The 25,612-nt window shown below is 34.3% G+C and overlaps 1 protein-coding gene across 4 annotated transcripts in view; it reads left to right on the forward strand.

The window, feature by feature from the left end:
• The window catches only part of LOC106869052 (neuronal acetylcholine receptor subunit alpha-3), a 743,068-nt gene that overhangs the window by 421,859 nt on the left and 295,597 nt on the right, over positions 1 to 25,612 (forward strand). For 3 of the 4 annotated variants that reach the window (XM_052971012.2, XM_052971014.2, XM_052971015.2), the window contains one exon: positions 15,066 to 15,130. The gene's annotated coding sequence lies outside the window, so the exon portion shown is untranslated. The remainder of the gene's footprint in view (positions 1 to 15,065; positions 15,131 to 25,612) is intronic. The other variant, XM_052971013.2, reaches the window with a different exon arrangement.

Raw genomic sequence — 25,612 nt, forward strand, 5'->3', positions numbered from 1 at the left:
CCGGACAAATCGCTGAGTGGAATTTGGTCAGTCTTTACATTCTGAGTTCAAATTCAGCCGAGGTTACCTTTGCCTCTCACCCTAAGTGTCAGTTGAACAATGGGGTTCAATTTTCCCGTCCCTCGAAATTGCAAGCCTTGTGCCAGAATAAGAATGACTTATTAACATTGTGCTTAAAGAGATAAGTTGGATTAATCGCTACCGCACCGGACAAAATGCTTCGCGGTACTTTTTTAGCTCTGTATATTCTGATTTCAAATTCCATCGACTTCTACTTAGCGTTTCTTCCTTTCGTAGTCGATAAAATCTGTACCAGTTGATCACTGAGTTTTGATATAATCGACTAACTCCCCTCTTCCTAAAATTTCTGGATCTGTCAAAATTTGACATCTTCATTAACAGTTTCAGTTGTGGATTACAGTCGCACAAAATAATTTGTTGGATTCCTGTGAAATGTTTAAAAGGCTCACTTATTGTCTCTTCGTAGTGTTGCTGTCTTTATTTTGTGGAGGGTTGTATTTTCTTGAGAAGGAAAATTGTGTACAAGGATAGAACGTGTAGGGGATGAGAAACACAGAAAAGAAAATGAGAGAATTAAAGCCAACACGCCAAGATCTCATGGGTGGACATATTTATTATTCTCTACAATCAGTTTTGCTTAAATCTGAATTTTACCTCACAACTTTTACAGTAGATAGAATATTAACAATAACGTATAGAAGTTAAACTTCAAACTCCAACCCACTGCAAGAGAGTGGTGTTGTGTCGATGTAATCCAGTGGCTTTAAGCGTTTCTAGCTGAGTATCCTTGTTAACCCAAAAATGATCCCACCCGATTGATTCCAAAAAAATATCAGAGTAAAGATTATCATAATTAAACAAAAGGTAATTTTGCGCAGTTGTTTATTATTCATATTTTGTTACGTATGGATGTACCATTTGTTAGTTGTTTCTACGGACTACAAGCTCTTATGTGAAATATTTAGAAAAATTACTAAGATGTTAATGGAATTTGGCTCATCATCAATAATATCCCAGCTATCCTCGCTCATATTGTAACTACGACAAATTTTGTTAAACATGTGTAAAAAATGAGTATTGTGCCTGGTGTACATATATTTCTGAGAAAAATCATGACATCCCTAACACCCAACACTATCTCCAAAGGTGCTTCGATATTTTATGCGTCTGTGAATTCGCATGCTCAGAATGGTTCGTTATTACTGAGGCTAGCAACCATTGATTTAAGCAACCAATATTTACACCAAATACAAAATAAAACACCTTACGGATTTCATTTGCATATATAGATATATTTGTTTGTAGCTCAATAAAATCCATTACACTTGTACTGCATTATTAATTATTAAAGATCCTACACATGAATATGTAGGCTTGTTTAATACTTAATGTAAGAAATAGCAGTAATACATTATTTGGCTAAATTGTTGAAGAAGGAATATTAAATTGGTAGCGAACACGAGATATTGAAATGTAAATAGATGCAAAATGGGTTTTATGTCAATGGTTTTCTACACTGCTTTCTGATAGATGAAAATCAATATGCCTTGTGAGACAATATTTATATATATATATATATATATATATATATATATATATAACAGAATTATTTAGTGATACATTGAAATTTTCCTATACGAAGCACACACACAAACATGACTAAGTATGTACGCATGTAAGCACACATACAAGCATACACCACACACACACACATACATACACACACACCCACACATAGATATAACAGGAGAGTGAGGGAGATAGTGACAGCGAGAAAAAGACTTATCACTTATACCATCATATATATTTGCAACAGAAAAATAAATACACGCACACACATATTCAATCATACATACATACTGGCATACACATTGTAGATGGAATCTCATTTTGAAAATATATCTGTATGATATACAAATGCAGGACGATTAGAGAAAAGTTTATTGATTAAAGTATATAAAGTACTGGAATAAACCCTCAAACGTTGTATATTCTAATGTTTAATGCATCCTTCATTGTATATTTTGATTGTTATTTCAAGCAGGTAGAACAGCTTCGTAAAAAAACAGCCATTTGAATTCAAGTCATGCAACCAGAAAGGAGCTGTTTTAACTTTTTCATGCCACGAAACAACACTGAACTCCTAGTAGATAATTACACTCCAAACATAACACTGTACTCTATATACCCATGTCCCTTTATAAAGTATGAAAACACTGTCTCCACTTAATATTATATGTTCAGATAAGCAACTCCGGTTTCCAGCCTAGACCACATATAAACCCCATTTTACAGCGCAAAAATAATAATTATTATTATTCGTTAATTTATCTATGTACCCACACAGGTTCGTTTATTTCATGCCGTATGTCATAGTAAACTTACGAAACCCTATGTTCAATTCAATTCAATTTAATTCAATTCAATTCAATTCAATTCAATTCAATTCAATTCAATTCTCTCTCACTTTAATGCTCGTTGTTTATTCATTCATTTATTTATCTATTTTTGTCACAAACTTTGGCTTACTCCATACTTTAGGATATATAGCTGTGGTTAACGGTAAGAATGCAAATGTTCAATTCTATTTACTCTTGCTCTAAATCTCGAAAATTCTATCATTGCATGTTTGTTTTCGACCAGCCCTTATTCTGGAATGCAGAAACTAGGGATAGATGAGTGGTTGGTAAGAGCTTTTCAAGCCATGTACAGCGATGATGTCAGTAAGGTGAGGGTTGGCAACGAGTATAGAGAAGATTTCCGGGTAGAAGTAGGAGTTTACCACGGGTTAATCCTCAGTCCCCCCCTTATTCATCATAGTCCTCCATGCAACAATTCAAGACAGGCTGCCCCTGGGAGCTCCTTTATGCTGACGACCTAGCTAAGTCACTACCAGAACTAGAGAAGTCCCAGGTGTGGAAGCAAGGTCTAGAATCAAAGAGCCTTAGAGTCAATCTAGCAAAAATCAAAGTCTTAATAGGTAGGAAGGCGGGCAAATCACAAAACCTTTCAGGTAGATGGCCCTTCTCGATGTGTGGCAGATGCACAGGAGCAATAAACACTAAAGATGTACAGAAAACAAATTCCATCATACGCCAGGGGAAAAAATAGTAGTTCATAGCTTCCGTTACATAGGTGGCCAAGTGAGTAGCGGGAGTGGGATGCTCTGAGAGCGTAGCTGCAAGAATAAGAATAGCCTGGGCAGGGTTCAGTGAGTACCGACCTCTGCTGGTAACAAAGGGCCTCTCGCTCAGGGTGAAAGGTAGACTGCATGATGCATGTATGTGAACAGCCTTGCTACACGGCAATGAAGCATGGTCTGTGACTGCTGAAGACATGGGTAGGCTTGAAAGAAATGAAGCTTGTTTGCTCCGCTGAATGTGTAGTGTCAGTGTGCATCTACGACAGAGTGTAAGCGCAGAGAGAGAAGTTGAAAATAAGAAGCATCAGATGTGGTGCGCAAGAGAGACGATTGCGCTGGTATGGTAATGTATCACGTATGGATGAGCACAGATGTATGAAGAAGTGTCATACGCTAACAGTGGAAGGAACCTGTGGAAGACGTAGATCCAGGAAAACATGACATGAGGTGGTGAAGCATCACCTTCAAACGTTGGGCCTCACAGAGGCAATGACAAGCGACCAAGACCTTTGGAGATATACTGTGATTGAGAAGACCCGGCAAGTCAAGTGAGATCGTAGCCGTGGTCGACACCAGTGTAGCACAAAGAACCTGTTTAAAAGTACCCTTCAATCGTCGAGCAATATGTTGTGCTTGAGAAGACCTGTTGAGTCAAGCGAAATTGTAGTCGTGGCCGATGCCAGTGCCGCAGCATTGGACCCGTGTCGGTGGCACGTAAAAAGCACCGCTACACTCGAAGTACTTGGCATTAGGAAGGGCATCCAGCTGTAGAAACATTGGCAGATCAGACTGGAGCCTGGTGCAGACTCCTGGATTGCTAGTCCTCAGTCAAACCTTCCAACCCATGTCAGCTTGGAAAGCGTGCGTTAAACGATGACGATGATAATGATCTTGGTATTTCTAATACCTATGCTATTGGCTTCGGTTGAGTAAAGGATGTGTTCCCGACTCATGTGTGAGTTGTTTATGTACACACAGTAGACTGGAACATAGCTAAATACGCAAATGAATTTACGCTCGTGATGTACTTCCCAGGTTATCATATTGGTAAAGTACGTTTGACTTTCTTTATGTCGATACATTCGCTAACCCCAATCTACTTCATGTATACACAATGCTCAAAATCATGCTTAGTGAGTACTGCACCTAGAAATAGCTGTAAATATTTAACCGGATTCTTCCCTCTCTTACTTGTCAAGTTTAAGTTTGAACTTCGAGAATATTTATCTCGCTGTCCATGAAGAACCCCTACGAAGGAACCCTTCGATCTTTCTTTCACTACTGAATATATACATATTAGTAATTTAAAATTAGTATTTAACTGAAAGATATAATACATATTTATTACTATTGCTTGTTTCTTTCGTTGCTGTTGTTGTTTAATACGATGTCTATCTAAGACGAGCAAACCTAACATCAAACGCAGAGTCATAGCAATACCGTTTTTTTTCTTTTCTTTTTATTTTGCTTATATTTCGTGGATTCGTTCTTGAATGTCATTCACCATTTTTACAGATGGCTGTGTATAATTCAGAGGAGATATCGGTGATTTTGTTATTAGCTTGACTCATAATACAGGAAACTGTAGACGCTATACTGTCACAGTATCAACCAATTTCATATCACTGACTTGATTGTCGTTTAATCCTGAATCTTTCGTCTTGTATATTATCTATGTAGCACAATTTTAGGTATTACGTATATGATACCATATGAAATATAATCTACAGCGCACACAATTTGTCAGGCATTATTAATTGGACACAATTTATTAAGTATCATATTCCAGTGATGACGTTGATTCGTTTAGGTCTCATCTTGGAGCTAATACAACAAATACTTAAACGCAGCCCAATTAGACCATGTATATAATGATATTCTAGACTGAGGTTAAACTTTACTCTTCAATTACAGTTCTAGTTGGAACAATTATAGCGCATGTCTATCATCCAGCGTGCTCTTTGGAAGGATTGGTTTTTAAATATGTTATATGCATCCATGTGAGGTGTGTGTGGCGGTCAGGCAACTAGAGACGTGGGCGTAATGCTCCGAGCTCGATTCTTTGTCCCGGATGTGTTTTGTGTTCGTCAGTAAAATGATTTACTTCACGTTGCATCTATCCATCTAGTTGGTTCAAATGAATATCAAATCTGGTAAAACACCTTGTCAACGTCAAGTAAGCCCGGCAGCGCCGATAAGTGATTAGTACAACTAAAAACATTCCGACAGGAAGAGTGATTTCGGAAGTAACACGAGGCCATAGCCTATCTTTACTCAGTTTTTCTTTTCTTTTTTTTTTTGATTTTTTTGCTATTTACCCATTCAGTGATATAGAACGCATTTACAAACATTTTACCGCAGCATTCGGTGCATCGATTAATATGAAGAGAATCGGATACCAAACTAATCGTAACATGGTGTAGATGCAAATATTAAAAAGTGAACTTTTCATCTCTATAAAAATGAGGTCAATAGTCTGGAAATATATAATCATATTAATAACAAATCATCAAAGACAGCTTCTTCACACTACTTTTTGCAGAGAACGAAATGAAATAAAACCTAATTGGAATAGCGAGACTTTAGTTATTAAAAGGCATTTTTTGGCTATAATTTATAAGAAAAAAAATAGATGATCTACCGCAAGATTAGAATAATTTGCATCTATATGTGTGTATATATATATATATATATATATATATATATATATATATATATATATATATATATATATATATATATAATATATATATATATATATATATATATATATATATATATATATATATATATATATATATATATATATATATACATATATATATATATATATATATATATATATATATATATATATATATATATATATGTATATATATATATATATATATACATATATATATATATGTATATATATATATATATATATATATATATATATATATATATATATATATACACGCATACACCTACAAAGAAACACGCTTGTAAACATGTGTATGTATGTTTATATGTATATATGCATATATATATATTGAGAGAGTGAGATAGTTGCATGCATACATACATACATACATACATACATACATACATACATACATACATACATACATACATGCGTACGTACGTGCATGCATACATACCTATAAATGCATATGCACACGGGAATTGATATATTGTATTGATGTGATAAAATATATGATGGGATTTCATTACGACAGCTGAGCAGTATAAAAGAGATTCCTACTACATCTTCATAAGTTCTGTTCTATAAGGCTCCAATTGATATTAATCACATGCGATGTTCGCTTGTAGATTGTTCTGATATAATGACCTTAATTTATAAATCATCTCTATCCGATTGGCTAATAATATTGGTGAAATCGAGCTTGAAATCACTGCGTGGAAACTTTTATAGTATTTATTTTCTAGTTATACTTCAACTAACTTTAATTTGTAGATCATTATCATCCTATTCGTCACCACTATCATCATCATTATTATCATTTATCGTCATCACTTCACCCCTACTATCATCATCGTAATTAATGTTGTCATCGTTATAATCACAGTTGTCATCTTCGCCGTCGTAGTCGTAATAACAACTCCGCGATCTCTTATTTTTCCGCTAAAATCTATACTACAGTGTTGTATAGTTGGTAAATTTATATTAAATTCTCCTACTTCTTGTTTGTCACGATTGCATTCATCTTAATAACCATCATCATCATCAGCAGCAGCAGCAGCATCGTAATCATTTGTCATCAGTGGATTAGCACAACCTCGTTTAAAAATGCTCTGAGGCGTTTCCTCCGGGTGTTTGTACACTAACTTCTAATCCCTTTAAGATCGATGAAACAAACTACTAGTCTAGTACTGGGTCGGATGATATCAACTGACCACTCCCCTTCAAAGATGCTGGCATTGTGGCTAAATTAGGACCGATTGTTATTTTATGTTGTTATTGTTGCTGTTATTATCATCATGAGCTGGTAGAATCGTTACAACGTCGGATCAAAATTCTCAGTAGGAATTCTTCTGGCCCACTACGTTTTGAGTTCTAGTCCCATCGAAGACACCTTTGCTCTTCGTCCTTTCAGGTTCGATAAACTAAGCACCAGTGAAGCACTGAAATCTATTCGATCGATTATTCCCCCTCTCCCAAAATGTGAAACACTATTATTATGATTGTTTTTATTATCATCATCATCTACATCATCATCCTAATCATTATTATTGCTGTTGTCTTTATTGTTATTGTTTCTGTTACTTCTGAAATATGTAACAGTCACTGAGAAGGTTTAAAATCATTCGTTATAAATCCATCTTTTCAAGTATTTATTGTATTATTCTTTTTGTGTGTTTAATTTTTGTTGTACTCTTGACGAAGCGAAGAGTTATATTTTGGACTCCAAAGAGCAACAGCATGCTTAAAATTTATAGTTTTTGGCAAATTATTTTGTGGCTGTGTGGCGATGAATACAGAGGAACAGGCAACTGGAAAAAAGAACAGAAAGTGAAAAACCTGTTAGTTTTACAAATGAAAAACTTTTCTTTGTCGGTTCAGAATATGGTGAAAACAAATGCAGCGTCAGGTAAAAACACCGTTTAGATCGTCATTGATAATAGCAAAAGCAGCTATAAAAAGCAAAGCAACACTTCAACTATCGCTGCCACAACACCATCAGCGATGAAATACTAATAAATTTTACAAAAGACATGAGTAGATGGCAGCAACTGCAGCATTCCTACTATCACACATGCCCTTAGAACAAGATGTTGTGCCCTTAAAAGCGACTCCATTCTCCCTATCAACTTCTTCATAACAGTGGCCATAAATATATACAAGATAATAACTATTGTCAAACCCCACACAGCAGGAGATATAGCATTCGCTGAATTGAAGTAGAAACACATTCAGTATATATTACGACCTTTTTTAGGTTGTAAATGCATTAAAAAATCCTGAAAGGAGTATACTTATAGTTGCGACAAAAGGAAAACCAGAGCGTTGACAGTTTTATTCGAGTACAAGGTAAGAGAGATGTATGAAATTTGTGTAGAGTTCCATATACACAACAAGGAAAGATGGCAATACTGAACGGTGTTAGACTTACGCCTCAATGAGGAATAGGCTTAGAAAAAAGCATCAAGTGAAAAAAAGCATATATATATATATATATATATATATATATATATATATATATATATATATATATATATATATATATATATATATATATATACTAGGATATGTGAAACGGATCAAAGGCAATGCTCACAGATCTAGTCATTAAGTTACAATGAAGTGAACAAGATATCTGTAGTATTTATATGATTATTCACTTGCATTTGAAAATGATCACAGAGTGCTAATTATCGGCACAGCAATATCAAAACACAGACAAAGTTATAGACGTGTGAACTGAAAAGTTAATGGATTGCACTGTTTTAGATGTTGAATAAAACACTTAATAGCAATTAACGAAGATGTGGATTATTTTATTTGAAAATAGCACAAGTTTGGTGACACACAAGCACTACTGAAAAGACAGACATAGGAACGTTCCAGAAAATATCAATTATTGGATCAGGAAATATTGTTAGGGTATTCTCACATAGGATCGGCGAATTGACAGTAACTCAGGCCGTTGGTGAAAAGGGTACATAGTATCTTCTCCTGTTCTCTGCGACTTGAGTTTAGATCCCATGGATGTCAAATTAAATATTCCTCCTTTTAATCCATTAGATTGCCGGAACTGTTAGAAGATTGAGCGAGATGTCTTGCCGTGTATGTTCTGGCTTTGCTTTTGCATATCCTCCAAGTAAAATTTTCAATATCCTTGCAAGAAGTGGATGTCTGTTATCAGATTTAGCACTTATAGCACTTATCAGATGTGTGCTATTTTTCAAATAGAATATTTAAAACCTTCACTAATTGCTATAAAGCCGTTTGTTCTACACCTACAGCAGTGTAAATCATTAGCTTTGCAGCTCACATCTGTATAACGCTGTTGTATCTTAATATCGTCGTGCCGATAATTAGCATACCACTGTCATTTTTAAATACAGGTGAGTGTTCACATTAGTAATATAGATATGTTGTTAGTTAAAACTGAGTGATTAGATGTATAAGGAACATCTTTGATACGTTTTCTATAGTTCAACATATCATGATACCTAATGTAAAAGATACTGAGATATATATATATATATATTGAGATATATATATATATATATATATATATATATATATATATATATATATATATATATATATATACAAACATAAATACATACAAACATATTAGCTGCCTTCTCGTATACGAGCCAAGCCATTGCTACAAAGAATCATTGAAATGAGTCAATGTTGATGGAATGTGAGGCTCTTGTGTGGCTATTGAGCTCGGTGAAAGTTTTGCACATCCTATTATATAAAGCACAGTTGTGCTGGCTGGCAGAAGAAACAGGTGTCACAGTATGAATTCTTTCGACATGCTTTTTCAATACTCCAACCTTCCCATAGGTTGCAAATATTCTGTTGTGAATAATAGGCACATCACAATTTAGCATGTGTCGATTCCTGTGTGTTTTCTGATGGTTAACCAGGCCCACGCAGCTCAAGCCTCTCTCTTGTGTGTGTGTGTGTGTGTGTGTGTGTGTGTGTGTGTGTGTGTGTGTGTGTGCGTGTGTGTGTGTGTGTGCGTGTGTGTGTGTGTGTGTGTGTATGTATGTATGTATGTATGTATGAATTAAGGCAGTGAGCTGGCAGAAACATTACTGTGCCTGACAAATTACGTAGCGGCAGTTCGTCCGTCTTTTACGTTCCGATCTCAAATACTGCCGCTGTCGACATTGCGGTTCATCCTCGAGGTTGATAAAATAAATACCGGTTGAGACACTGAGGTCGATGTAATTGGTTTACCCCCTTTCCCGAACTTGGTGGCCTTCGAAGTATAACACACACACACACACACACACACACTACATACATATATATATATATATATATATATATATATATATATATATATATAGTGTGTATGTGTGTGTTATACTTCGAAGTGATGCACGTTACCAGAATTTCCAGCCAAGTTGAATAGAGGAAACCACTCTGAATTCTAAATTCATTTGCAAAGAGAAATGTGACCGTTTGGTAAAAGTATAGATCTTTTAAAACAAGCGTACATTATGCTATCACACAACTGTAAATCTACGGAAATGCTTACGTTCGTTTGAAAGCACGGAAAGCATTATCTGTATGCATACATGTGTGTGGTTGGGGTATACTGTGTGTGTATGTTTGGTAATACATAGATATATGTATACAAACATAAATACATACACAAAATCTAAATGTTGTTAAATAATGGTTATTTGAGTGCTAATTCCCAAATCCTAAATGTGAATGAGTAAATATATTTTTCTATAGCAGTAAACATCGCTAAAATATTATATTGCACTTTCGCTTGCTAAAACGTCAGTAGAGTTTTTCTTTTCTTTTTATGGAAGCAATGTTGATAAAGGAATCTACTTCAGTTGGCGTCATTTCTTTGAACTTTTTTGGAAGCAAAATGATTACTCATTGTTTCAGCATTATTATCTTTTCTGCTCTAGACACAAGGCTCGAAATTGAAGGCAGACTAATTTAACTTTTGAAGTTTTTGCTAAACTATAAAATGTCACAGCCATGAGGTCTACAGCGCAAAATATACAACAGACAAAACTTAAGGGTTGCATTTCCTTCGAAAAAATATCAAGCGTTAATTCTGGACATTTTTTGAAAAGTTTGTTTACAGTTTGAGAACCGTTCATTCAAGCTAAAATCAAAATTAGACACATAACAATATCAGTCATCTGAACTTCCGCCATCTATTAAATACAATGATATATACAAAATACGAATACCAAACATAATTGAATAATATGGATCTTTAAGGCGGCGAGCTGGCAAAATCTTGAGCAGCATTTCGTCCGTCTTTATGTACCGAGTTCACATTCCGACGAGGTCAACTTTGCCTTCTATCCTTTCGGGGTCGATAAAATAAGTACCAGTTAAACACTGGGGCCGATGTAATCGATTCACTCCTTTTCCATTAATTACTGGATTAGTGCCAAGGTTTGAAATCAATCATATGGATCTTTACAGATAAATTCCCAAAACAAAAAAAGGTAATTTAAAAATAAATTGTTCTATAACTATGAAAACAAAATATATTTTTGACTAAAATATGTATTTTTAAATTGTATGGATTTCAGATACTAGCCAGGATAATGTTATTTATTTATCAATGTTAATAGTTTATCGATATCAAGATGTTTTGCCTCAGGTCGACTCCAGTTCCGCAGACTCATTAACAAAGTCATGTTAACCAAAGCAACCATTAATATAAGTGTGTAAGTCTCGTACATTTTCAGGGTTTTTTTCTTATTCAAGATATGAAGGTGCAACAAGAAGGCTATTTAGTTGCTATTTATGCTCGATCGATTGACTCATAGATGCTCCTTCGATGACTCAGTAGACCATAGTAGTGAATGATTGAAGTGATAAAATAGTGTACAAGTTACAGAGTACTTAATGGGTCGTATCATATCCATATTCCTTCATTCTAACAGGATATTATATCAGTCTTATATTTTACCTCGGTACATACAGGTTGCTTCCACTAACATTTCTTCGAATTTATCCGATAAAGTTGTAGCACAGCAAAGTGGAGACTCCTTGCTCTCAGTTGTGGCTTGTTAGAGTTATTATTCGTAGGATAATATTTGTAGAGATTGTGCTGATCATTTTCAGAATGTGTTATAAATGATATACTTATATTTGTAACATTTTAGATGGACTCATTGACAACTGATGTTTAATTGTATCACATTATTGAGGTTAAAAATCGCATGTACCGGTAACAAAAACGAAAACAAGATGGTACACAATCTTTAATACTATTAGGACAATGCATATGTAAGTATGCATGTATGTATGTATGTATGTATATTAGTAACAAAGATTGGTATAAACTGCGTCTCCACTGAACATGCCCGTTAGCATGGTAAAAGGGACAGACAAACAGACAGAAGAGATGTGATCAATATCGGTAAGGTTATTAAGGTTGCTCTTTCTATGGGTTCCACTTAATAGAAACACATCTGGATTTACAAGCGCAGAGAAAAAGACTCACTATGTGATGAAAAGATGTTCAGCGCCGGTAATGTTAGCGGCTACATTTGTCAATGGATGCGTACATACACACATTCAGATACATGTGTGAATGTATGTAGATTTAGATGTATGAGTATATGTATGTATATCACTTTTCAGTTTTATTTCAAGATTTCTTGCCAATAGATTTCTATGTTTTGTTTTATGTATGTATTGTCATGTATATAGTTACTTGTTTAGATATGCGTATATATACTTAAATTAAAACTTCAAGAAAGTTTTACAATATTTTACAGTTCCAGTCATGGCTTGGACCTGTAGACTTTGAATCAGTTTTCTAGTTTCTGGTTTTGATAGGCCTAATTTCTCAAGATTGGTACTTGGGCAATGTGTTACATATCGCAGCTCCCCAATAATTACAGGTATAAACCTGAAGTTGTAATTTGAGTAGAGTAACTGAAGATTCCTCAATAGTTCAGCGTTGATATTTTCTTTTTCGCAGATAATTAGCCTTATGTTTATACCACTGGGAAGATGATTTCCACTACAGTACACAGTGTCTCTTCTCTGCTACAGATCACTATGACAGGTCTATTATGCATGCATGTATGTATGTATCTATCTATGTATGTATGGATGTATGTATGTATACCTGCACATGTCAAGGTGTACCAACGAGGGAAAAATTATATCATGTAGATGCAAAACTGTATATTTATTCATTCAAACTGACAGATTACTCCCTAGCGCATTGTGTAAATTCCTCATTTAAAAGAAAAAAAATGATGGAATAGTAAAATTGTATCACTTGCATAGTTGTCCTCATACAAGCTTCTTTAATTTGTTGAATATATAATAGCTTAAATTTTCTTTCTTTACTTTTTCTCCACCTCATACGCATTTCATATTTATATCATGTTTCTTCAGAAAAAATGCATACGATTCGCTTCTTTCAAACTATTTAATTATCTACTACTTCCTAGTATTCTAGAACTTTTCATAGATGTTCCAAAGGTTTAGTTTTCTAAAGTTGATCTATCAGCTTTATAGTACATCTTGTTTACATCAGCTGGAAATATAGTGTCTCACTAATACAGAATTATTTCACAATTTACTTTCTGATTCTCTGATGCCAAGATTGATGAGATGTTTGTCTGGCCTATCTCATCAAAATACTTTTACGCTGGATATACAGAAATAGAATTTTTCTGTATTATTATCACTAATTAAATTATTCATTTCGGTTCAACTTCCAACTTTTTTTTAACGATAATATATCACCAAGACGATCAGAATTATTAATAATATTGAAGGCACTGAGGGCGGTAGATCGTGAGAACAATTATATCTTTAGACATAATGCCTTACAGAATTTATATAGTGGACTTCAAACACCGCAGAGGTCTGCACTGCATTTCATCCTTCAAGGATGGACAAAAGAATATTACCAGTAACGTAATGGGATTAATGTAATCGACTGTTCCCCTTCCCAAAAAATGCAGGCCTAATAGGATAAAATGCTTAGCGGTATTTCGTCCGTCTTTACTATCTGAATTCAAATTCCGCCGAAGGCGATTATGTCTTTCATTTTTTCGGATGTGGTAAAATTACTACCTGCTGAGTTACCTCGACCCCAGTAGTCGATGTAACTGACAACTGCTGGCTTTTTACCAAAATTTGAAACTACAGTTGCACAGTTGGGGAGTACAAACACTCGAACACTGGATAACAAACGGTTGTTAGAGACAAATATATACAAACACACTCACCATACATACATACATACATACATACATACATACATACATACATATGCATAACTAATTTAGAGACGAACCACCACTCTACAAATCAGTCAACTCAGAACCCGTCCAAATCCATGCTGTGATGCATATACCATCTTCATGTATCTAAGATTTTAGTCGAAAATTTAAGGTTAATAATATATTATATAAATAAATCATATAAAAAGACGTTCATCATAGAAATATTAATTTAATAGTCAAATTTATAAATTGAAAAGTATTAATTTCTACTGTCCAATTTATAAATTTATAAATATAAATTTATAAATATATATATACGACAGGCTTCATTCCGTTTCCGTCTACCAAATCTCAGAAGTCTTTCTTTCGCTGGCCCAAATGTTACCTGCCCAAGCTGCCACGTAGTGGGACTGAACAATGAATAAAGTGCTTGTGAAGCAAACTTCTTACAACACAGTGCAATACCACTAATGATAGAAAGTTGATGATTAAATCGCCTCTGATAATTGCGTACTATATATCAAACCAGCGAGGGTGTCTTTATGTAATCGCTTGACATGCTAGATAAAGGAGCCAAACCAAATTTCACTAAAATCACTCAGTATTAACTCAGAGAAGGTTACGTAGGACGTATCGTTCTTGGTGTACTTCTACTTAGGAAAAAGACATAATACTCACAGTTAGAACACCTTTGACCTTACGTCTGCTCGATCAGTGCTAATCCGTGGACTCGAGCAGAACACCAGCAACAACAAGGAATATACACTGTTATGGATCACATGGAATATAAAAGGCCGATTTGAAATCGGTGCCATTTAAAAACCTGAACATTAAAGAAATATTACTACTATCAGAGGTCCTTTTGCGCAGTGCTGCACTAATTTTAATTTAGAGCTACGTTTAACTATTGATATGTTTGTCACCTTTTGTAATTTAGTATTCCTGTTAACCATTTTTTTTTCTTTTTATTCTCCAGCTTTCTCTACAATGCAAAATCTACGGACTTACAGGAATGAGGTTTCCTGGGACAGCACGAAGTAAGTATGTATCGTAACTTTTAATTCTGCGTAATATACGAGGGTGGGCTGAAAAGTTCATAGGCTGACCATGAAGGAATTATACTAGAGCTATGAAATATTGCATGCATTAATTTCAGATTTTCGTATAAAAAAACTGAACTGTTTTTCCAAGTAAACAGTCAGCATACTGTTCAAGGAAGACTTCAAAATTAGCTAGTACCGACTTTTTTTGAAAATCGCCAACATTTGGCATCGTTGTTTTATCAAACAATGCAGAAAAAGGGTTTAACCCCTAATGACATTCACGCTGACATGGTTGCTATATTATGAGATGACACTCCACATTTATCAACAGTGCAAACGCGGGCAGTTGAATTTAGAGGGGAAGAATGGGTCTTGAAGATGACCCAGGGTCTTGAAGATGACCTAAGGTCTGCACGTTCTGAAGCTACCACCACCGAGGAAAACATTGATCGTGTTCACCAAATGGTGACGGATGACAGGCGACTCACGACAAATCAAATAGTCTAAGTTATTAGTATACCTAGTGAGATAGTTGAGAATATTCTGGCTGAATTGAAACATGGGAAAATCTGACAGGTTGAAGTAGAACCATCTGCTTTCCTTGAACATTTCCTAACTCAGGACGAATGATTTTCTCATCACTCAGGAACAGAGACAAAGAGACAATATAAACATTGCAAACACCCCTCCTCACCTGGTCCGAAGAAGACCATAGTCGCTTCATGCGCAGGAAAGGCGGTGGCCTCAGTTTGGAGGAAGTAAAAGTATTGTGTTTATTAACGGCCTTCAAATGGGCCAGACTATCAATAGAGAGTACGATGCCAACTTCCTGAACAGTTACGAAAGTCTATCAAGACCAAACGCCGAGGAAATCTAACAGAAGTTGTCTTGTCTTTTATTCAACAGTACAAAGCTCCAGTACACAACTTCTTGGTTTTAATGGCTGCTTTGCGTGACTATAACTTTGAACTGGTTGATCATTATTCCTATTCTCTTGATTTGGTCTCATCTGACTATCATGTTTCCTAGCATGAAACAACACTTGGCTGGGAGCCAGTATCGAAGTGATGATGACGTCATATCTGCTGTTGATGACGTTTTTGACAAACAGAATGAATGCTTCTTCACCAACGAGATCCAAGCACAGCAACACCGTTGTTGGAGTCGTTCGGACTGCAAGGAAAGATATATGTTTAAAAATAAACCTCATCTGGTGAAAATCCATGAGAGTGTCTTGGTCAGCCTATAAACTTTTCAATTATCCCTCGTGTATGCATTCGTTTTCAATGGTGGAACTTGCAGTAGGTAAAGCTATAAATAATACAGTTTAAGCATTGGATTAAAAAGCATTTCGGGTACGAACGATTTTTTAACCCAATATTTAGACGCTATCATTTATAGCTTTATCTACTTCGAGTCTCACCGCTAATATTGAACTATTTCACGTCTCTTGAACTTTCTAAATTCTTTACGCGCGCGCGCGTGTGTAAAAGTAGTAGAGACACCTGAGTTAAAAGGGTACTGGACGGAATAATTTTTCAATATTTAGGCCCAATTTCCTTAGTTCGAACTTCAAACATTTGATTGATCTACGCTTTACATCAAATTGCTTGGATGTCGATAAAAATAATTTCCCTTATCATATAAAGATCAATAAAATTTACTATACAACAGCCGCAAGAATATTTGCTGTTGTGCATACCAAGAGAAAAACTAATTATATAGTTTCTTTCATTCTTACAGAAATTCACATAGAAAACACTTCCGTAGAGATATATAATTGTCGTTAAATGAAAAAAGCAGTGTTTTAGAACATTTTTTGATGTTCTGTTAAGTGCTTCACTATAAAATTAACGTACCACCCACAAAAATTCAACAGATATTTTTCCATTTTCCTTACTATGTCCATAGGTGCTGTTTTGGAAATGCTTAATACTACTTCGTCTGAACAATGTCTTACATTTTTTACGAGGATGTGTGCATTATTAATGCAATCGAGCCAGAAATATAATTTGTGTTTAACTTGTCGATCCCTAGAACGGGAGAAGACAAAATCAAGTATATTTTTATGAAATTATTGGTGATATTTTGTTTCATAAAGATTTAGCCCCTCAATTTGTAATGTTATAAATTTATTCCAATAATGTAGGGAAACAACCGAAACTTTTGAAGCTATACGTTCATAAATATTTTATATTATACCGCTAGAAATGGAGTTGAAAATATACATTATATACACATATACAAATATACATATATATGTAATACACAGTTTCCAAGTTTAGAACTGAATCTAGTGTAACTGCGCTTTAAAATACAAAGACATGTTGCATGCCAACAAAATCATTTATTTACACGTATTTCAAATGCAATTTAGTACGATAGATATATAAATAGTTGTGGTGCTTGTTTAGTCCAAAAGCAACGTTGATCGATCAGATCTATTACGAAAATTGTTCTACCAGAATCAGCCCATATTTTCATGACATATATTACTACATTGTTCCGTGTGGTGCTTTTTATAAAACAGTGGGTCTCGTTTGAGGGATAATTGACTGATATATCTAGTTGGGCAAGGGACAGCTAGGATACTTATGAGGGTTCTTGGCATCTACGTTTACTTGTTGTAGCCCGATGTTAGGATTCTTTTCTCTTCCAACACTCTAATCTGTTGAGTGTATATAAAAATGATAATAATAAACAGCTAATACCACAATCTGACTTGCTTATCACACATCTATCAAAGACCTAGATCGGGAAGGTTGGGGTATACGATGGGAAAGGGATTCAACACACATCAATGAAAGAGAAGAACAGGAAAGAGTATTTTAGAGGTGTCAGAGTGGTTCTAAATAGTGATTTGAACTCCCAAAATAGAATTGAAGTTTTAAACTCCCTGACAGTACTAGTTGTCCATTATAACCGTAATGTCATCAATTGAGGGCGGCGAGCTGGCAGAAGCGTTAGCACGTCGAGTGGAATGCTTAGCAGTATTTCGTGTCTTTATGTTCTGAGTTCAAATTCCGCCGAGGTTGACTTTACTTTTCATCCTTTCGGGGTCGATAAATTAAGTACCAGTTGCGTACTGGGGTCGAACTAATCGACTGCTCCCCCCCCCCAAAAAAAGAAAATTTGAGCCTTGTGCCTAGAGTAGAAAGGATGTCATAAATTGGAATCTGAGTAAAATCCAGGAAACTGCTGACACTACACAGGATGCACCATCCAAAATCAGACGTTCACAGGCCCTGTCTCCCACGAAAGGAAGGCGGTACAGACCTAATCCAAATTAAAATGTCTTGTAAAACAACCATAATATAACTCCAAGTGTTCATTCAATGTAATACCGACTGAATGACACAGCTGTTAAGGCAACATGAACAGATTAAGAAACTGCACTCAATCGCAAAGAGGTATATAAATACAGATGAGAGCTTAACCCGCCTGATTATGATGATGATAAGGAGGACGCACTATCCACTAAAGCAGCAAAAAAAGTGTTAAACAAAAGCCAAGCAAGAAAGCTTGATGGTTATATCGAGATTGTATTAGGAAAAGCCATTGCATGGGCAAAGCCCCAAACGCACTGGTGAAGCTGATGTAGATATGAAAAGAACTTGTAAGTGGCGGCAGAGTGCTGGTTTGAAAGCCGAAACAGAAGGATTCATCCTAAAGGCATACGATCAGTCTCCTCACTCGGATCTATCCGGCTAATGTCACACACACTGACGTACACACAAAGTGTAAACGCTGAAATGACAAACTGGAGAGTATTGTCCACATTGTTGCCGGTTGCTCAGTCCTTTTCCCTACAGAATATAAAACCTGGCATGATCGAGTTGGCCATTACTTGCACTGAAGTGTATGTTGTCACTATGATATCCCGCACACTGAAAACTGGTATGAACACCATCTATAGCCAGTCACTGGGGAAGGTAATTTTACCATTTTATGGGATTATAGGATAGGCACAGATAAAAAAAATAAACCAGAAATCGTCATCAAAGACCTAAGAAAAAAACATGCCTGTTAAATGATATGATAGTGCCTTCTGGTAGTAACATCTCAGCAAAGGAATTCGAAAAACTTCCGAAATATAAGGACCCGACATTGAGATATTTAGGACATGGCAATTAAAAGCCAAAGCCATCCCTGTTGTTGTGGATGCCCCCGGAAGGATCAAGAAAAGTAGTGACAATTTGTTTTTACCTTATCACTGGAAAACAAGCAGTCTATGAGACTCAAAAAATTTGTTGATATCAAACACCCGCGTTTTCAGGAAATTTATCTCCATCTAGTATATACATGCCTTGGGTGTCTGGTTCAGACACGGCCGAAAGATGAAATAAAATGCAAATCAATCGGAAAATAATAATGATAGTAATAATAATAACAGACAGACAGATAGATAGATAGATAGATAGATAGATAGATAGATAGATAGATAGATAGATAGATAGAGAGATAGATAGATAGATAGATAAAGATAAATCTGGCAGTAACTTCTTATAAACAATTTTAGTAGTTTATCACAATAGTAGGAGGCAACAGTTTCGCCCAGTACTACTATATAAATTTATATTTCTTTCTATGTTTATATTCTGTCTACTCGCTTATATTCATATATGTGCGTGCGTATGTGTGTATGTGTGTGTATGGTGTGTGTGTGTAAGTGCGTGTGTGCTTGTTTCTGGGTGTGTGTGTCTTCACATTTTATGATATAAGTAGAGATTTTATGTGACTAACAAAGAATAATTACGTGTTTATTGACGCATATATTTATATATATCTATTTGCTTACATACACGCTCGAATTATATATATATATATATATATATATATATATATATATATATATATATATATATCCACCATATAAGTGTTCATATATTGACTTACAGCATATATATTCACTTACAACATATATATAAATTTGCATATCATATGAGGGGGTATGTACACATATATGATAAGAACGCGAGTGTGTGTGTGTGTGTGTGTGTGTGTGTGTGTGTGTGTGTGTGTGTTTGTGTGTGTGAAATCACTATGTATTATTTGGGAATTCATATTGATTAATATGTTTATCAGACTGACAATAAATTTATTTAAAGTGTTTTTACCGTTATTTTCGGTTCGTTCGCCTTCTTTTCCCTATACCCCGTTCATGTTCATAGTGTGGTTACTGTGAATACTAAATGATCTTGCTGACGGGATGCATCGAATAAAAAAATGTACAATATACACTTTATTCAGACATGTCTATTTGCAATATATTGCTTAAATAAACTTTGCTACCAACGCCATCTTTTAATGGAGAAATGGGGAGACAAAAGGAAGACAGCACGGAAAAGGAAGTGAGGGAATGCGGGAGAGAGAAGTAGAGTCACAGATGGAAGTGTAGAAGAAAAGAAAGCAAAAAAGAGGAAAATATATCTTCTATATTTTGCTATATGCAAATGTAAGAAATTTTTTGTTAATATTGTAGGCATCTCTCTTTTTATCGTTTTAGGTTTCTTAACCTTTGCTATTTTATTATTCAGACCAATAATTCCGCAATCGACAACTCTTTATTTATAAAACAATATCATTTAATGGGCGAATACATATATATGATTGCCATTATTTAAGAAAGGAATGCGACTGGTGAAATCAATAACGTGTCTGAATATCACTCGAAATATCGATATTTCTTGTATAGATACTAATATTAATGCCCTTTCTATAGTGACGAGATATTAGCTATCATTGTATGAGTTCAAAAAGTCGTGACCGAACCAGTGGATGATTTTCTATGTAGTCACACATCTGCTAGTGATAGGAACCACATCTCATTCAAATCACTCGTTACAAATATAATCGAAAGAAGGATTCATAGCACAATGAGAAGCTTTAATGTGATCATATCACTAAATAAAAGAGTTAACAAATGAAAATATTTTCATTTTTAGTTGCTCGATAATTACGTATTCAAAATAACGATCTTCGGTTACATCGAATACAGACCTGAAACAAGGTGACAGAGTCAAGAGTTTTAATCCATAAACCGACAAAATAGATATTGTTTCACGAAAGTATCCGAGTCACTGGAGATAAAATGGGAAAGATAGAAAAATAGATAGATATGTTGGTGTTTGTGTGTGTGTGTATGTATGTGTAGTATGTATATGTGTATGCGACACAAAATTAAGCTTACCACCAAAAGGAATAAATAAATTTTCATACTTACCATCTTCCATCAACAATCACCTGAATTCTATTCACAAAGTTTTGATGTACCTAAGTTAGAAGACCCATGTCCAAGTTGCCATGCATTGGAATCGAACTGTAAACAACCTTGCAGCAAATCGAACTTAATTATCACACAAACATTCCTGCTCCTTTAAAGCCACTGTATTTCAATTACATAAAAAGATTCTTACTTATTGTCACAAGGTCAAGCACACTTGCTACCTAGTAATTAATTATCGAGGACGCAAATGCATGCTTGGTAATTATTTATCAAGATCAGGTGTACGATATACATAGCAGGTTTATTTATCAACAGTGGCATTGATAAAGTCAAGACTGATGAAAATTAAATATAGTGTTTTAGAAATTAATACACCAGTGCGTGTGATACGTTGCCTCAAACGCTTCGGTCATTCTGTTACACTTAATGGTTATTTTTTCCGAAATTAATGGATTTTAACAATTTTCAGTACATTTAAACTGTTTTCATGTCTATAGATGTAACTCTGATAAAAAGGATATCTACATTAATCCTATGATAATGATATATCTATGAAAATGTATATCTATATTCATTATCTGGGTAATGTATAAAAAAACAAATTACTTCTAGATTTTTCATTCTCCAGTACTGAAATCAATAGACATCACATTTATCTCTAAGATATGATAATAATATTCTTTGAATATAAATCATTCGGTAATACAATCTGTTGATGCTGTACAAATTTATTAATGATCTTCTTGTTCGAAAAGAGAATAGTTCTGCGCTGTTTAGAGAGTACTTCGGTTTCAATTTTCGGTTGAACCTTTTGTATACTTTTGATATTCTTGGGAACATTATGAAAGACATTTTATACTACTTATTTCTTTGCCAAAAATAAAAGTAAAACATAACTTATTCATTTAAAGATCTTTTATAATCTACACAAATGTATTTCCCTAAGCTAAACGACCTCTCGAGGATTTCCAATGACATTATAGGTACAGGGTAATATATCTGTTCAGTCAAGGACGGACTTTCTTAAAGATTACTTGTTCTAATGCGACCGTCTATAAATTTTAAATTCTTTGGAAACATAATACAGAAATGTCATCTTCAAGACAACATAATTAAGTTGGTTTCTTATATTTAGGGCAGGATTCATTCAAATGCTAACTAAAAGTTAGCCATGAAGAAAAGGAACAAAAAATATAATAGCCAATTACTAAAATAATTTTATTTATTTCTGGAAGAACGTGAGACAACAGTCGACATGATTTGTTTTTAGTATGGTATGACCTGATTACCGAAGTAGATTTTTTTAGCACACTTATGGGCGTAGTTAGTATTGAATCTCTAAGTAACTATGTCTTACAATCATTGTACCTTGCACAATACAGTCACTTAAGAATTCACTCCTCAATACACCCTACTTCAGTAATCAGGTTATACAAAATCCAAAATGTTTCACGTGGTTTTGGAAATAAGTAAAATTATACTAGTAATTAAGTAACTTCTAGTTAGCTTTTGAATACTCCCTGTCCTAAATATATGAACACTAACCTCATTAATTTGACTTGAAGATTACTTTTCGGAGATATTAAGTCTGTAAGGCGTTTTAAATTTATAATTAATCTGCTTAGAACACGTGATTTTTAACAAGTTCATTTCTAGTTCAACTAATTGTGTTTAGCCTATACCCGTAATACCATGAAAAATCTATGATATCATAATTTTGAGTATACTGGACTTCCTCAGTGAATTATGAACATCATTGCACTTACCGAAATATTGTTGAGATAATCACTGAAGTAACTGAAATTGAAATTCTCAGAGAAAACCTTTGGTTATTCTATTGTTTAAAATAGATCAGTTTTGATGAAGCAGCTATGATTGAAAGATGAAAAACAACACACCAAATGATCATATTCGCTTATTTTTTAAAATCTTTTTTATCTAGAACTACAGGATCCCAGGTGTCTTCTATTTCTAATGACGCCCCTGTTTTTTTAATTATTCATTTAATCTACCTGAGATACCAAGTTACACAAGGGGCAGCAAAGTTTATTGAATCCTACTAAAGAAAAAAAATCAACTTAGGAGAAGGAAAAAAATGGATATTCAACTCGTATTTTAGCAGGTCTTTAGTCGTCACATAATGTCACCTTTTGTTTCAAGGCATATATATATATATGTATATATATATATATATATATATATATATATACTATCAAGTGACAATTTATGTATTCTAATAAATTGTAGAGTCAACAAGAAAGACTCGGCCGCGATGCAGAATCAGTCGTAGACATGAAAATGCATGCAATATATTTCCTATTATACTCGTTTGGCTGTTGTAATTTGGCCTCGATTATCTTTTATCGAGTACTTCATTTTATCTGTTCATATTCCAAACTTTCATATACTATCGCCTAATATATATATATATATATATATATATATATATATATATATATATATATATATATATATATATATATATATATATATATATATATATATATATATATATATATATATATATATATATTAAATATATACATTTATAAAACAAATTTCACAAAATATATAGTATCTGTTAACAGTCTTAGCCAAAAACTCACAGTTGAGTTTTTGTATATATATATGTATACATGTCTCTTAAAGGATAGAGCTCAAAATCAATGCATTGAAGATACTTTATTGCAGCAACACAATAAAGTATCTTCAATGCATTGATTTTGAGCTCTATCCTTTAAGAGACATGTATACATACATATATATATATATATATATATATATATATATATATATATATATATATATATATATACTCCTAAGACAGAAGAGTTTGATTCGAGAGAGATTTTATAATGTTCATCCGTAAAAGTGCCACCAAGAGATCCTTCTCCTTTACTTTACTGATGTTTCAAAAGTTTTACATGAATACGGCCATCGTAAGGGGAAAGTGAAGATTTTACGATATTTTTAGATACAGAGATGGTAAATTTTATTGTGAGAGAGATTAACAATTATTATAGATTTTGTACTTATTGAATGTGAAAATAAATATAAAAATTACACTTAAGGACATCTTTGGTGTTTGCTCGTTTGGTGCACACATTCATACAACCCTCTCTCGCTGTTTAAGGCTTAAACGACAGTGGTATTTATCTTCCAGATTATTGACGTCTAGTTCAAACCAAAGCCTAAGGTTTTAAACGTGTGTCTGTGAATAGAGTAACCAATTTCATGCAGATATTGTTTTGCTATATTTGTGGGATAGCTATCAAATTTTGGGGAGTGTCAATTACAATAAACTTGTAAGTGCACTTTCGAGAAGATTTTTATTTTTAATCGTCATACTAGTAGACGCAGTGTGGTCGAACATTTAACAAGTTTGCTTCCTGGTTCAATCCCATAGCATGAACTTTTATATATTGCTTTGGACAGCCTTGAGTCGCCTCATACACTATGGAGGGAATTGGTAGATAGGAATTGAACAGAAGCCCATCAGACAGAATAATTGAAACTGTAAACTAAAAGGTACAGACTTTATCATATGCTGTGCCATACTGAGGGTTACGTTAAAGATACGAATGTCTTTGGAAAGGTCAGCCAGTTACATGTTAGTTAAAGGGGGTGGCAATTCAGGAGATTGAAGATTTTGAATCCTCGTCGTCCAACAATAAAAATCTACCACTGCCATAATAAGAGCTAATCTTATATTTCTGTGACCTATACTCGGATTTCGTGAAAATGTATTTCACAGAGCAGAAGATATATAATTGGAAAATAACAGTAGGTTGTCCTCAATAGTGTAGAAATAGCGTCTGTAGATTTAAATATAAAAGAAACTGTTTTAAAGAGTTTTATTATGCCGCAAGCTAAGGCGATGGTCTAGCAGAATCGTTCCGGTGCCAGGCAAGATGCTTAGTGGCATTTCTCCTTGATTTATGTTCTGAGACGAGAAACCCCCAAGGCCGGCTTTGACTTTGTTACTTTTTGGAGGGTCTATGAAATAAATGACAATCGAGCACTAAGGTCATGTAATCGAGTACCCTCTCCCAAAAATTTCAAGTCTTGCGTCTAAATTAGAAATTATTATATTTTGTCACAAACTTATATACAAACATGAAACCAGCTATGAAACCTAATAAAGACTGAATACTTCGGTCACAGTCTAACTAATGCACAGTAACTACTTGGACATAGCGTCGAGTTCATATCTTTCATGTGATACCGTTGAACAACCAATTAGTATTCCGACAT

The sequence above is a fragment of the Octopus bimaculoides genome, chromosome 10 (genome assembly GCF_046866305.1).
Source record: "Octopus bimaculoides isolate indiv1 chromosome 10, ASM4686630v1, whole genome shotgun sequence".
Classification (NCBI taxonomy): domain Eukaryota; kingdom Metazoa; phylum Mollusca; class Cephalopoda; order Octopoda; family Octopodidae; genus Octopus; species Octopus bimaculoides.